The 17246-nt window shown below is 36.5% G+C and overlaps 1 long non-coding RNA gene across 3 annotated transcripts in view; it reads left to right on the top strand.

Annotated features, from left to right (window-relative positions):
* The first annotated feature begins 10728 nt into the window (after nt 1-10728).
* The window catches only part of LOC129564645 (uncharacterized), a 51463-nt gene continuing 44945 nt past the window's right edge, over nt 10729-17246 (top strand). For all 3 annotated transcript variants that reach the window (XR_016036892.1, XR_008687537.2, XR_016036893.1), the window contains exon 1: nt 10729-11070. This is a non-coding gene — a long non-coding RNA (uncharacterized LOC129564645). The remainder of the gene's footprint in view (nt 11071-17246) is intronic.

The raw sequence follows: 17246 nt of genomic DNA on the forward strand, positions 1-17246 counted from the left end.
ACCCATGTCTCTTGTGTCTCCTACATTGGCAGGTGGATTCTTTACCACTAGCACCCCTGGCAATACTACTCAGCCATTTAAAAGAATGAAATAATGCCATTTGCAGCAACATGGATGGACCTAGATATTATCATACTAAGTAAAGTGAGTTAGAAAGAAAAGGACAAATACCATATGATATCACTTATAAGTGAAATCTAAAGTATGACAGAAATGAACTTATCTACAAAACAGAAACAGACTCACAGATGTAGTCACAGACTTGTGGTTGCCAAGGGGGAGTGCGGTGGGGAGGGATGAACTGGGAGTTTGGGATTAGCAGATGCAAGCCCTTATGTATAGGATGGATAAACAACAAGGTCCTACTATAGAACAGGAAACTATATTCAATATTCTGTGATAAACCATAATGGAAAAGAATATGATAAAGAATCTACATGTGTAACTGAGTCAATTTGCTGTACGTAGAAATTAACACAACAGTGGTAAATCAACTATACTTCAATAAAATAAATTTAAAAACAAGAAAGTCTTTAGTATTTTTACTATTATGAGACTTACCCTCCAAATTCTTCAATAAAAGTTGCTTTTCAAAAAAATAATAAAATTAATAAAATGGCATAACCATTTTTGGGGAAAAACAATAATTTAGCTCCATAAATGTTAAACAGAAAAAAAATCACTGTGGAAGAATGAAGTCAGAGGTGTTAATGGATGTGTGTGTATCTGTGTGTGCGGGAAAGTTCATCTCTTTCTTCCCCTCTCCTTTCTCTTTTTCTCCTCTCCACTCTTATCGCCCCAGTAACTGCTATTTCAGACTGCCTTTGCGGTTCTTTATGCGTGTCTTCCAAAACCTGGCTGCAGAGGAAGGTACAGTAGCCACTGTCCACTCCTCCCTTCCCTGGGACCCCAGATGACTAGTACCCAGATAATTCTTACTTTAAAGATATGACTTTCGGGACTTCCTAGTGGCTCAGTGGTTAAGAATCCACCTGTCAATGTAGGAGACAGGGGATCGATCCCTGGACCAGGAAGATTTCACATGCTGTGAAGCAACTAAGCACATGCACCGCAACTACTGAACCTGTGCTCCAGAGCCCGGGAACTGCAGCTACTGAAGCCCATGTGCCCTAGAGCCCATGCTTTGCAACAAGAGAAGCCACAAAACGAAGAGTAGCCCCCACCTGCTGCAACTAGAGAAAGCCCGAGTGCAGCAACGAAGACCCAGTACAACCAAAAATAAACTAAAAAATAAACACTTCTAAGGCTATGACTGTTGACCATCTTGGGAAACATTCAGGACATAGTACAGCTTATCACTTGAAGAAACAAATTTAAAAGAAGCAATAGTCCTCAAAATCACCATCCTGCTTCTGTAGTTCCCAGTTTCATTTTGACTCTGACAGTTCCTGAACCAAGATTCCAGTGGTCTCCCATATTCTTCTTCATCCTTCTCTTCTCAACGTGATATCTTTTGAGAATCTAAGACATGAAGATATAAAACAGAACACAACGAGGTGCCCGTTGATTCTGTGTAACAGTGATCTGAGAGATTTTTAAGAAATAGTGATCTCCTACCCTAATTCGGACTTCCCTGGTGACTTAGCAGTAAAGAATCTGGCTGTAATTCAGGAGCCACAGGAGATGCAGGTTCGATCCCTGAGTTGGGAAGATCCCCTGGAGTAGGAAATGGCAACCCACTCCAGTATTCTTGCCTGGAGAATCCCATGGACAGAGGAGCCTGACAGGCTACAGTCCATAGTGTCGCAAAGAGTCGGACATGACTGAGGCGACTTAGGATGCACCCTAATTCACGAGGCCTCTGCCCTTCAGGCAGGAATGATTTCTATTGGTTTCGTGTAAGATCCTATCATAGGTAATGTTATAACTTATGTCTGGAGGTCATTCTAATATACTTCCAGGGCCTGGCCTAACAGAAATACTAGTCTGGACCATCATATGATTACTTCAGTGACGCCATCTCCATGAAGAAGAATACTCATTTGACCACAGTGAGGTTTCTAGAAAATGCTCTTTATTTAACTAGGAAATAATGCAGGTAAAGGTATCTTTAGTTCTACATGAAGGGGACAACAAACTCTGCAAAAGCTCAGATACTGACAAATTTAAGCTTTGTAGGCAATATATGGTCTCTGTTGTATATTCTTCATTTTTTCAAACAACTCTTTAAAAATGTAAGGAGTTTTCTTAGCTTTCAGGCCTTACAAGTACAGATCACTAGCCAGATTTATTCTGTGAGCCATAGTTTTCTAATCCCTGTTTAGAGAGTCTCACCTCCCAAATCCATCAAAGGCCTCCACCATTTCTTGGACTTTCCGTAGTGCCAATACAGATTTATGATGCATTTACCTTCTCTGATTGCAGCCATGAAATTAAAAGACGCTTACTCCTTGGAAGGAAAGTTATGACCAACCTAGACAGTATATTAAAAAGCAGAGACATTACTTTGCCAACAAAGGTCCGTCTAGTCAAGGCTATGGTTTTTCCCGTGGTCATGTATGGATGTGAGAGTTGGACTGTGAAGAAAGCTGATCGCTGAAGAATTTATTCTTTTGAACTGTGGTGTTGGAGAAGACTCTTGAGAGTCCCTTGCACTGCAAGGAGATCCAACCAGTCCATTCTAAGGGAGATCGATCCTGGGTGTTCATTGGAAGGACTGATGCTGAAGCTGAAACTGCAATACTTTGGCCACCTCATGCGACGAGTTGACTCACTGGAAAAGACTCTGATGCTGGGAAAGGTTGGGGGCGGGAGGAGAAGGGGACGACCGAGAATGAGATGGCTGGATGGCATCACCGACTCTGTGGACATGAGTTTGAGTGAATTCCGGGAGTTCGTGATGGACAGGGAGGCCTGGCGTGCTGTGATTCATGGGGTCGCAGAGAGTCGGACACGACTGAGTGACTGAACTGAACCTTCTCTGACTCCTGAAAAGGGACTATGAAATTGAATTTTGTATATAGTATGAAGGAGGAGTAAAGTTTCATTCGCATACATGGATACGCAGTAGTTCCAAGACCACTTATTGAAAGGCAGTCCTTCCCCCATAGACTTGAAATGACACTACTGTCATATATCACATCTCATTTAGATAGCTATGGATTTCTCATCAGTAAGCATGGAGAGCAGAAGACAATGGAACATCCTCTTTATCGTGATTTTTTTTTATGAAGTATAGTTGATTTACAATATTATATTAGTTTTAAATGTACCTGGAACATTGTCTTAAAAGTTCTGATGGGTAAAAAAATCAACCCAGAATTCTATATCCACTGAAAATATCCTTCACAAATGAAGAGGAAATGTTTTCAGAAAAAATAAAGCTAAGATTATTTGTCACCAGCAGACATACACTAAAAGAAATGGTATAGGACATTCTTTAGGCTGAGGAAAAATGACACCAGAGGATTACAAAGATCTTCGGGAGCCAACAAAGAACATGAGAAAATTTGACTATCTGGATAAATACAAAAGACTATGCAGTTAGCACTCTGTATCCATAAATCCTGCATCTGCAGATTTAATTAACCATAGACTAAAAATATTTGAAAGATAAAAAATTCTAGAAAGTTCCAAAAAACAAAACTTGAAGCTATTTACATAGCATTTATATTTTTTCAATTATTTACACAGCATTTACATTGTATTAGGTATTATAAGTAATGTAGACATGATTTAAGGTATATGGGAGAATGCGTGTAGATTATATGCAAATACTATGCAGGGTTGCCACAAATCTCCAATTTGTAAAATACACAGTATCTGTAAAGTCCCATGAAACAAAGTTCAATAAAATGAAGTATGCTCATAACTACTTTAGCTATCTTATGATTTGTGTTTATGTAACTTTTCCACCTGTTTAATTTTAGTCTATGTTCTGCAGATTAAATGTACAATAAACATCCTGTAAGTGGGTTTTCTTTACTTATCCATACTGGCGATTTCTGCCTTTTATTTCGAATTGAGTCCATTTATATTTAATATCAATATGGCTGGGTTTATGTCTACTGTTTTGCTATTTTCAGTTAGTCCAGTCTGGTCTTTCTTCCTTTTTGCTTCTTTTGTGTCATTTTTTTTAATTATTTGAGTGCTTTTTAAAATACGTTTTTATTCCTTCTCTTGACTTCTTAGATACACCACCATTTGTGGTCAGTCCTAGGGTTTAAAATATAAAACTTTTATTATATTCTACCATCAAATAATATTATGCTTGTTTAGGTATAAAATAATGGAATAAAGTTACAAGAGAATGCTTTACTACTCAAATCTTCTGGTTTTATTTACAGACATTTTACTGATGCTGCTGCTAAGTCACTTCTTTACTGCTACATGTTTTAAATATCACAATATGCTATTATTTTTATTTTATGTAGTCAATTTTCTTTAAAAAAAATTCAGAAAATGCTGAAAAAAAAATTCAGAAAATGTAAAACCTGCTTTACATTTGCCTATATATTTACTATTTCCAGCAATCTTCATCTTGTTATCTGGAGTTTCCATATGCCATTAAATTTTAGCTTGAAGAACTTCCTTTAACATTTATATTAGAGCAGGTGTGCTAGTAGCCAATTCTATCAGCTTCTGTTTGCCTGAAAATGCCTTTTTTACCTTAATTTTTGAAGGTTGGATTTTCTGGATAGAAAATTATAGATTGGCAGGTTTTTCTAACAGTGATTTATAGATGGTAATCCTTTGGCTACTTTGCATCAAATTTAATAAGAAGTCATCTGTCATTTTTATTGCTGTTCTGCTCCATGTAACCAGTCTTTTTATTCAGTCTGCTGTTGATTTTCTCTTTGTTAGTGGTATTTAGAAACTTGATTGCTTTCCCTTATTTTGGTTTTCTTTGTGTTATTTGACCTTCCTCAATCAGAATATTTATAATTCTTATTTAATCTGATAAATGGTTTACTTTTATTTCTGCAAATATTCTCTGCCCTTTACACCTGCATTTTCTCTCTTTTCTTTCATGAACTCAAAGTACATGAATGTTATTTTGATATTATCCCAAAGGTCACTGTGATTCTTTCCATCTTTTTCTGGTTTGATTTTTCAATTTATATTGGAATATAGTTGATTTATATTTTTGTGTTAATTTCAGGTGTACAGCAAAGTGAATCAGTTATACATATACATATATTTACTTTTGAAGATTTTTTCCCTTATAGGTTATTATAGAGTATTGAGTAGAGTTCCCTGTGTTATACAGTAGGTCCTTGTTGATTATTTTATGTATAATAGTATGTATATGTTAATCCCAAACTCCTAATTTACCCCTCTCCCCCATGTTTCCCCCTTGGTAACCATAAGTTTGTTTTCATCTTTCCATCTTTTTGTCCTTATTTATCCTTGTGCTTAAGATTGGATGATTATTGTTATGTTTCATATTCACTGATATCTTTCCCACAGTGTTAAATATGCTATTCAGTATCCTGTGAATTTTTCTTTTCACATAATTTTTTAGTTTTAGAATTTCCTTTTGGTTCTGATTTTAGTTTCTGTTTGTTTATTTCATTTTCTGTTCTTCTCTCTGTGGTCAGATTTTCCTTTAAATCCTTGAATGTATTTGTAAGAACTCTTATAATCTTGGTTTGTTCACTCAATTTATTCAGTTACATCTGGGTCAGGCTAATTTTTCTCTTGGTTATGAGTCACATTTTCATGCTTGTATGTGCATCTAAAGTTTTAGATTTGATACACATACATGCTCCTGCAAACACTTAAGGGAATCTTCAGAATTCATAAAGACTAAATTCCTGTCTCAATATCTCACACCATTGATTTAGAGGAAACCAAATTATCTTACCTTCAGGATCAAACTCTCAGTTTACTGAGAAAAAGAAACAAAACGAAAGACCATTTTCTCTATTTTATGATTACCTACAACCATAAACACATTTAGTTTGTAAAGAATGAATATGCACAAAGTAAAGTATCTGGAAGGTTTCTAAGCAAACTACTAATAGGATCTACCTCTCAAGAAGACAAAGTAGATTATGTCAATTATATCTCAAAAAAGCTGGAGAGGGGGGAAGAATACACGATAGAGTCTACGTGTTTTAATTATGCCTGTCTTAAAGACTGAATGTTTGAAAGCAAACTCAAGTTATTTTTGAAATTCACAAAAAACAAAACATAAATGGTCCTATTATAAATTTAATGAAACAGCAAGTTATAAAGGATCAGAATGCTATTTTTTCTATAGAAATAGACATAGTTAGGATTTCCCTGGTGGTTCAGTGTTTGAGACTCCATACTTCCAATTCAGGGGTGTGGGTTTGATCCCTGGTTGGGGGAACTAAGGTCCCACATGCCACGCGGCCAAAAAGTAAATAAATAAAAAAGAAAGAAATAGACATAGTTCTGTGTACATGGGTCTTCCCTGGTAGCTCAGTCAGTAAAGAGTCTATCCACAATGCAGAAAACCCAGGTTCAATCCCTGGATCGGGAAGATCCCCTGGAGAAGGAAATGGCAACCCACTCCAGTATTCTTGCCTGGAGAATTCCATAAACAGAAGAGCCTTGTGGGCTACAGTCCATGGGGTCACAAAGAGTTGGACACGACTGAGTGACTAACCCTTTCACTTTCTATGTACATGCTGGAACGATTAACTGTCCTGCCTTTAATGGTCATGGAAACAAATGCTTTTGGCAAATTATTACTTAACATAAAATCCAGTGTTCTTGGTATATTTAATTGAAAGTGCCCTTGCTATTAAAGATCTGAGAAAAGCATGGAAAAAGAAAAAATTTCTAACCACAAGAAAATCCCATATATAGATGATGTCAGTTAAAATTTATAGCTAAAAACCTCTGTCTAGAAGCACAGAAGTACATACACATGCACACAAATACAATACATATAGAAAAAAAAGGACAGAATGCAATAGATTGCCATATCAATTGAGTTTTTCAGTGAGAATCTCCTCTCTTTCCTGTTTTATAATTGGCTAATTTATCATTTCTTTGCCAGATGTGTATATTGTCATTAGAATTTGATCAATAGCAAAGGAAATTTATGAGTATCCATTAGCCAATGCTGAGTGAAGAAACAATGACAAAAACTCCACCCATGGTATAACCAGGATACAGCTGAAAAAAATAATGTGTTTATTTGCGGTTTAAAGTTTTGTGTTTCAAGTACTGTGTGAGCAAATAGGGGAGTTTATTGATGAATAGTAGGCTATATTTGTTTCATTAAGTAATATCAGCTCTCATGAATGAATGATTGTACATCTTGTCTACAACATTTGAACACATGTACCCATTAAGCTGTCCATAGTGGTTCCCTTGGGATAGATTGATTTGGGATGAAGTGTTTCCATATGTCTTTCAGAGATGTGTGTATTCTGCAATAGTCTTTACAATGTTTATACTATAGTGTAATTCAATAGCAAGTACAGAACAAATATGTGCAGGAAAAATTATTCATGACAACATGCTGTGTTTATCTCAAGAGTACTGACAGATCTGAACATACACAACAGGAGGCTTGAAGAGACAACTTATTTTTTAAGTTCTTAGGCTTGTGACTTCCTTGCACTTCTTTGTAAATTGACTGTTGTACCTGGACTTACTATTAAGAACCATGTCTAATTTTGAGAAATCCCGAACTCAAGAGACTACTCTTTAATAAAATAACCAACATTTCAAAGAATATTTAATGAAGTTTGGAAATTATTCTAGCCTCAGTAAATGCAGAAAACATATTTGAACACCAGAAATCTGAAGGAATTTTCATTTTATTTTTAAAAGTTATTAGTATATTATGTAAGAGGTGAGAATGACATTTTAAAAGTCTTTATTCTTGTTGGCATTGAACATCTGTTATTTTTGGCCTTTTGACTTCTCAAAATTTGAACAGTTTGTCTACAACAGATATTTCTTTTGTAAATCTCTTGGATAATAAGGCTCTTCCTATACGACAATAAAGAAATTCCAAGTTCTCCAGTATGTGTAGGTATATGTATATGAGAATATGGAAATGGTATAAGATAATGATTATTTTGTCAGAACTACCTTCAATATGCATCCAATTATGTTTAAAGAAAAAACAAATATTTGTACATCACATATAACCATCTGTATGCCTACATGTGTGTAAAAATTATATATTTAATCATAGTGATTATTATGATAAGAATGCAATTAAACTTCACCCTCTGTGTCCATATATGCATGTATGAAATGTGTGTTTATATGTATTTGTGTGTATATATATATATATGAAAAGTGAAAGTGAAGTTGCTCGGTTGTGTCTGATTCTTTGCAACTCCATGGGCTGTAGACCACCAGGCTTCTCCATCCAAGGGATTTTCCAGACAAGAATACTGGAGTGGGTTGCCATTTCCTTCTCCAGGGATCTTCCCGACCCAGGGGTTGAACCCATGTCTCCTTCATTGCAGGCAGACGCTTTACCGTCTGAGCCACCAGGGAAGCCCCATATATATACATATATATGTGTATATATATACACACACACACAAAAGTATAAATTGATATTTAGCTTCATACAAAATAGTCTATACTAAAATGAAATTTATTGGGACCTCCCTGGTAGTGTAGTGGTTGGCTACACTGCAGTGGTCCACTGCAGGCAGCACGGGTTCAATCTTTGATTGGAAAACTAAGATCTCACATGCCACACTGTGCAGCCAAAAAAAAAATTGAAATATATTCATATATCATCATTTCTATCATATTTTCACTTCTGTTTCCTGGAAAGTTTATCATGAAAAATTGCTAAGACTTAATTTTTAATAGGGAAAACAAATACAATAATGTAATTAGCCTCCAATTACAATAAATAAATTTTTAAAAATACAATAAACAAATAAGCATTGATGAACTATTATTGATGATTATAAAAAATGTGACTGCTTTCATCATTATGACTGTTTGATAGAATACACACCTGGATCACAATGTTAGAGTGATGTAGACACAAACTTTATTTATATAGTAATGTAATCTGTTGTTATATTTTCTAATAAAATATTAAGATTAAATTTTAAATAAAAATATAGTTTAAATTTTTGAAAAGTGGGAAAATCCTGTATTTTCTGAGGCATATGTGTATAGTTGTCACTCAATATTTGTTTTAAGAATATATATATATCATGTTAGCATAATAAAGACTAGAAAATGTAGATCTTGAAGTAATGGTGTCTGAGGGTTGACATCATAGGCATTAAATTTCAGTTGTTAAATAAGTGTCTTATGAGCTTAACGTTTCTTCATTAAGAGCCAAATATTTTTGGTGAAGGTGGCAATTGAGAAGCTCTTTGCCAGTGTTTTACCAAACATCACGTCTTGAAAAGTCTTCATGAAAATATGATCCAAATTATGACATACAAATTAAGTGCATGAGTATATGGAAGCAGTTTGTATGAGCATGTTGAAAACATAATCCAAATGTTTATCAGTGGTACTAAAGAGTACGGTTTATGACAGTGCTTTACTCTTGATCATCACATGGTTATTTTCTGAATCCTTTGCAAGCACCATGTTGTATTTACATGTGAGAAAATGCTATGTGACTGACCCCTAAGACATAATCAGTGAAACATATACACAATAAAGTCATAGGAAGCCACTGAGGCCTTTTAATGATGTAGGAATGTGTCAGTGTTCCAGTGTTAAATGATGAAACCATGAGGCTAAATCATGTCTGCCCCCTCTAACTAGAATTTGTACATATTTGAGTATATGTATCATTTCACTTGGACACTGTATAGCATACAGTCTTGAGAACTATCTAGACACTTATCTTAGGCTTCCAGACAAATAGTTACCTCTCTCTTAGTATCCCCAAGTACTAGCACCCAAACCAGTAAATGGAGGAGGACGCCCAGGGAACCTGGGAAGTGAGCCAGGTCAAGAACCACGTGTATTAGTGCCTAGATTTGCTCTTCTCCGAGCCCTTAGGTGCAAATATTTTCTGTTCCCCCTTAGGCCTGGATCCCAAAGGTTAGCCTCTTAATATCCCAAGATAATTTGGTAACGAGAAAACATGCCTGGATCCCAAAGGTTAGCCTCTTAATATCCCAAGATAATTTGGTAACGAGAAAACATTGGAGATAAAATGCTGAGTAAAGAAAAAGTATAACTGCAAAGACTAGGTAAGTGGCAACTGAGTTCTTGAACCAAAAAGTTGTCTGAGGAGAGTACAGGTTTAGGCCTCAGTTTGATGCTGATGGAAACCAAAAGCAGAATCACAATAGTGTGAGCATGTTTCTTAAAACTGGGCAAGAAGCAAGGTAGCCATGTTTCTTGCTGCCTGTTTCTCTTGGTCACATTTTTTTCACACCAGACGGGCGGGAGAAGTGGGCATGAGGGTAATGTTAGATAGAATTTCTAGAACAATACTGCCATCGTGAGGACGTCACTGGAAGAAGTCCCAAAGATTTCCTCTGAAAGGACTTTTCGTCTGGAAAGGTCCCTTCTGTGAAGAGACTGAGGGCTGGGCATCAGGCCCAAGCTCAGTGCCTCCTCCAGAAGCTAAGTGGGAGCTCTGGACTAAGGTGGGGTTCAGGTCTAGGGGCTGGCCTTTAGGGAGGCAGGATAGCCAGCAGCTGCCAGGAAGTCCAGGCAGAGGAAGTCGTGGGGTGGGGTCTTGGTATTCTCCCAGGGTGGGCGGGACCAGAGGAAGCCACTAACAAAGTCTTAGGCCTGTGGGTATTTTTCTCTCCCAGCCTTCTGAGCACGTGTTATTCCCTTGCTCTGGGACCTGGGCCCTTTGTGGTAGCAGAATCAGAGCACAGAGGACAGGACAATGCCTGGGGGCTTATAGCAAGACCCAGTGTGTTGCTGGAGGTCTCAGGTGTATCCAAATTGGAGATGGTAGAGCCTGAAGAAAAGTGGAACCACCCAGCCAAGCCAAGAAGGGTTAGTACTTCTGCTATGAGAGCAGACCTCACACAAACAGATGGGAAGCAGAAACAAGGGAAGAGGACTGAAGATGAATCCACGTTTTAAAAGTCCTTGTCTGCCGGAGGTGGCATTACCTGTGACCTCGCTTCACTTCTTCATACATGGCTGTTGTAGCAGGTACATTGTAAAGAAGCATGATTATTTCTAGAAATGTGAAAACAGGTGGCAAAATTTTAAAACATGTCAGAATTCCGAAGAATATTTAATGCTGTTTTAAAAAGCATTCAAGCTGCAAAGTAAGAAAACTTGTTTTAATGCTCAAAGTAAAGGGAATTTGAACATTGTTTTTTGTACATATATGTGCAAAGTGAAGAGAGAAGAATGCATGGCAAAGACGTTTTAAAAGTGGTTATTCTGATTGAGGTACCGATTGTTTTCAGCTTTATAATTTCTCAAAATTTGAATACTTTGCCAGCAGTAGGTATAACTTTTGTAATTTCTTAAAATTGGAAAGTCTTCTAGATATAAAACATTTTGAAGCACACAAAAATATATTGATACGTAGATATGCAAACGATATAAGGTAGTGCTGAAGATTGTTTAAAACTACATCCTACAATATGTGTCCAATTCTGTTTAGAGAGAAGCAGACCTGTGTGTATGTGCATGTTTGTATATTTGTGTGTCTGTATATGTATGTGTAAACATGTATTTATATATATTATACATATATATATATAAGCATTTTTAAAAGCTACATATTTAAAATGATGGTCAGTGTTGCAGTGAGTATGCTTTTCAACTTGAAATTCTCAGGCAACATAAATAAGGTATTAATGAAAGATTACAGCTGCATGTAAAGGGTGTGAGTGCATCTCCTTAAAGTCTTAGAATACGCATCTGGGTGATGGAATTTGAAAGATACCAATTTCAATCTTCAGTTATTGAGTTCTGTTTTCTTTCTTTATAATTTTTAAAGAAATTTTTAAGATAAAAACTGGGTGTAAAATTTGAGAAGTATTTAAAAAAGAAACCTTAATGTTCTGGCTCCTGAGTATCCAGTCTGTTTCAATATTAGTTTTAGAGAAAAAAAACATGTACATGTATGTCATAGTATTAATGATTACGTAAAGCAAATCTCAAAATCAAAATTCCTGAGTGGTGGCATTATCGGTATTTTAGGTCCTGTGGATGAATTTAAAAAAGACTAAGTGGGAACCTAACTAATATTCTTTAATTAATGGGTCAGTCAGGTAGTTCTTTGCAACTGTTTTATTGTCTGAAATCCAAGTCTTGCAGACGTTCCATGATAATTTCAAACTACCCAGGAAACAGAAGTGAAAATTTAGGATCTAAAACAAGATGCATATACAAAACCAATTTAATGTCAATTTATTGTAAGTTATTACCATAAATACAGAACTATATGTGTGTGTGTTGAAAGAATGGAAGTAAATGTGCAAAAGATTATCAGTGTTTAATACAGATTTTTTGACAGCATGTTTACTCTTGATCAGCACATGGTTATTTTCTGAATGCTTTGCAAGCACCATGTGTTGGTTGCTTGTAAGAAAATAAAGGAGACTGACACCTAAGACTTAATTAATGGCGTACATATACATAATAATAAAGTCACAGGAAGCCATTGAAGGTCATAATCACATGCATGGGAATGTGGTTGTGTTCCGGCGTTAAATGATGAAACCCTGAAACAAAATCCTGTCCCTTCTGACTGGAATTTATATACGTTTAAGTATCCATGTCATTTCAAGTGGGACAGTGTGTGGAATTCAGAGTGGAGAGCTATCTGGACCCTCCTCTTAGGGTTCCAGCCAAATAGCTGCTTCCCACTCAACACCAGGCCTAGTGCCCACTCAGAAAATTTAGAACTCCCAAGGAACCTGGCAGTGAGATCCAGTGAAGAACCACGTGGCCTAGTGCCTAGGTTTGTTCTTCTCCAGGGCCTTGCTTCCATCATTGTCTTTTCTCTCTTAGCCCTGGATCCCTAAGACTGCCAGTTAAAGTAAATAATAAGGGACAATGTTGGGGATCAAGGCAGGGGAAGTGTTTGGTAGAATAGAAATGAAATTCTTGAAAACATGGCTGATGAGGATAGGTGGTTTAGGCCTCAGTTTGATTTATGAGGGAAACTAGGAGCAAAAATATGTCTGTTTGAGCAAATTGCCCCCACACAGGGCAGTAGCAAGGCAGCTTTGTTTCCTGACTTCTTTGTCTCTTGGTGGCTCAGATTGATTGGGCGAGAATAGGCCTAGGGTGGGTGGAGGTGGGCTGGGTTAATTGGCTTTTCCAGAGCAATACTGCCACCAAGAGGAAGTAGTCTGACAGAACCCAAAGTTGTTAGAACTCCTATGAGACCTAGAAGTTGAGAAGCTTGCCTTTTGCAAGGTTGAGGGGATGCTGGCCCTGAGCTGGGCCTTCTTCAAGTCTGAAACATTTGGGTCTAGATATTCTTGAGGCTGTCAAGGAAGATATGGAGACATTTAAGAAAGCCTATCCCAATGGTCGAGTACCCTATGAAGACGTAATGGTCACCTTTAACCTCTTCACCCTACTTCAGCTAAGCAGATAGCAAAGAAAGCTTATATCAGATGAACTAAGCTGCCTGAATTCTGTAAGTTTGACTTGTTCATGTGCTAGACTAAGGAAGCTAGATGGATGAAGACAATGACCCATATCTGCAGTTAGAGTTGAGTGTGACAAAATTCCCTAGACCTGGAATTCTTCATGCTCATGCTCAAGAATTTTCAGTTCACACATTTTGGTATACATTCAGTTCAGTTCAGTTCAGTCGCTCAGTCGTGTCCGACTCTTTGCGACCCCATGAATCACAGCACACCAGGCCTCCCTGTTCATCACCAACTCCTGGAGTTCACTCAAACTCATGTACATTAAGAGACTATATTTGGCCAGGAAGTGGATGGAAGCCTAAAACAACAGTACCTTTCTGAGTGTCAGGAATTCAGGCGTGACACCATGACCAGCAGTAGATTGTAACTCTTGCCAACCCTAACTACTGCTCAACCATTGGCGCTCATCTCAGATCAAAAGCTGCTTCAGGATGAAAAGTTAACAACAACAACAAAAAACCCACCCAGTAGGAAAGGTGGCAAAGGAAAGAGCAGACACTTTCCAGACAATAAAAAGCCATGCAACACAACAGACTTACTAGTAGAGACTTGCAGATTCACCAGTACCAAAGTAAATTGCCATCCCACATGTGGTCTTACAATACTCTTCACTCTTCCTTATAACCCTGAGCAAACCACTGAAAATAAAACAATATCACCCAGTTTGTGTAACGATTTGTATAATGGAATTGGACAACCTCCTACCCAGGTGAAACGTATTGTCAGTTGACACAACTCTTTGGAGGTCAAATGGTCAGCACTGACCAATTAGTCAATTGGTTATCTTTCACAAGAGAATACCCTTTGTACAGAGACTCTGCCTCTCAAAAGTAATCACACAGCCACACTCTCACAGCAAAGCAGAAAGGTGAGGAGGCCAAGGGTGATCGTGAAGGTTTCCTTTATAAGAATGGGAGGGGCAAAAGGTCCATTTTCTAGGTTCAGCTACAGCAAGTTCAGCTAGCGCAGACAATCTCTGTCAACCTTTGGAAAAATTGAAATCCATTCTCTTTAGTCATTCTCAGGAGAGATGTCCAAACCTTTGATTCAGGGGCAAAAAGCAAAGTACTGAAACTTCAGGATCAAACCATCCTATGTGGCTAATAAGAAAATGAAAAGAAAAAGCTTATCTTTTTCTACTTGTTACATGCATGATTAATTCAAGTTAAACACATAAACACATGCATTTTAAAAAGTAAATAGGCACAAAGGAAGTATCTGGAAAGTGTACAACCAAACAACAGACAGTGTCTAACTTTGTAGAGTGATGTTTCCCATGGCTTACCTTCAGGTTTTAACTTTCTGCTTGTCTGAAGTCTTGAAGTGTTTAAAGCAAGAGAAGCTTGCATTTGAAATTGTTTAAAAAAGAAATGAACATTATCCCAATATACAATTAAGAAAAGACTCTATTACAAGATCTATTTTTCTTATAAGTATGTGCACAGATCTGTGTATATGAAGGATTTAAAGACCTCACTCTTAATTATTATGGGAACAGAATGGCATTTCTAAATTGTGCTTAATAGAAAATCTGGTTTTCTGAAGCATATTTAATGCCACATGAAGAGGCTTTTATGATATAAGACCTAAGAAAATGATAGAAGGAAGGAACTCAAACTTCAAGGATATTGCACCTGTATCGTGTAAGTCAAAATCCATACAGCAAACCATGAAAGCCATTACACAGGTGCCCACACATGTATAATTATATAATAAATGTAACATAAAAGCAAAATGCAATAGCTTAGATATCAATGGTATATCTATTGAGTTCCTGTGACTTACAGTATCATTTCTTTACTGCTTTATATTTGGTCAAATTACTGAGTCTTTTCTAGATGCGTGTTATGATTTGATCAATAATAAAGGGATACTATGAAATTTAACCATGAAAAACTATCATATTGCTCATGAATAGTTAATGCTGTTGGCAACTGCCCACTGTCCACTGCTGACTCAAAAATTCATGGCACCAAACTCCATGTATAGTGTGACCAAGATGTGTTTGAAGAAAAAAAAGGAAATGTTTTATGTGTGTGTTTAGTGTTATGCTGAGGAATATAGAGAGTATAATGATGACACGTAGACTAAATCTATTTGGCTGTTGAGAATAGTTTTATATCACTTTTATTAAATTTAAACCAACATACTCATCAATCTGCTAATAGTGGTTCTCTTGGGAAAGAAGGATTTTGGATAAAGTTTTTATATTTGTTTTTGATAGACTGTGTTTTTCAAAAAGCCAATAATAAATTTGTAATTTGAGAACAAATTCAGAACAGATATGCACAGAAGAAATGATTAACATGACTTATTTGGTGGCCATTTGATAACTAATGTATTTATATCTTAACTGATCACAAAAAACAAGACATTTGACACACCAATATTTTGAAAATAATTGTCTGCTTGAATGGGCATTACTTATGCCCTCACTGCACTTTAAGAATGGCTAATGTACCTGGTAATTTTGTAAACAAGAGTGGTTAAATCTAAGAAATGCAAAAGGATGGTAGGCACTTTTAGAAATAGGAAGTATTCCAGGGACCATTTAATGATGTTTGCAAAGAACTGAAACTATAATTAGTGAAGAAAACATGTTTGAACACTTGAAGTACAAGGGAACTGGGATTTTAGGCTAAAAAATATATGTGCACAGGAAATATGTAAGAACATATGCAAAGATAGGTTAAAAGTTATTTCTACTTTTGACTGAGGTGCCATTTATTTTTGGCTTTATTAATAAAATATGAACAGGTTGTCAACAGTTAGGCATCACTCTTTTAGTTGCCTATAGGAGAAACCTCTTTCTAGAATAAGATGAAAAGAAATTTCAAGCTGGGTAAAATATATATTGATATGATATTGATAATTTATATAAGGTTATGCAGAAGACTTTGTGTAAAACTACACCCAATATAAGTAAGATTATAATTAAGCAGAAACAAGTGTGTACATTTGTACATATGCATATAACAGATACTTTATATATATTATATATTCAATATATGATAAATAGGGTGATAAAAAGCATTTTCATAAACTATTTACTAAAATGAGGACTTGCAAATTTTATATAATCTTAAAATGCCTGGGAATCAAGAGTGAAAATTTCTATGGAAACCATAATGTACTAATATACAGTTTTAATATAAATTATTGTTGTGTTTGAACCCAAATGTAGAATTCCGTGTATTGAGAGGAGTGGAAAGATATAATCCAAAAGGTTATGAGTGGTCATAAGTTTTGTGGTAGGTCTTTACTCTTGATCAGCACATGGTTATTTCTGAATCCTTGGCAAGTACATCTTACTTATTAGTGAGGAAATGGTTTTAAAACTGATCTCTAAGAGACAAATGGTAACACACACATACCTATACTCTATTAGAAAAGCAATTGGAGGCCATTTGATGACATGAGAAAGTAACCTCTGATGTGGGTCATTGTATGGCATATAATGAAGAGAGCTACATGGACCCTCTTCTTGGGGTCCCCGTCAAATGTCTGATGACAATTCAACACATAGAGCCTAAGTCTTTACCTGGAAAATGTTGGGCATCCCTTGAGAGGTGTAGAGATAAGCCAGGCAAGGACACATGGATGTGTAGAGATGCCCTCCTGGATGAATTTTCAGCATTTTGTTTTTCTGTTTAGGCTTACCCACAGAAGTAGACAACTTGATGACTTGGGAAAAGGCTGGGGAGG

The sequence above is a fragment of the Moschus berezovskii genome, chromosome X (assembly GCF_049115385.1).
Source record: "Moschus berezovskii isolate FMDL1 chromosome X, NW_MosBer_1.0, whole genome shotgun sequence".
NCBI lineage: Eukaryota > Metazoa > Chordata > Mammalia > Artiodactyla > Moschidae > Moschus > Moschus berezovskii.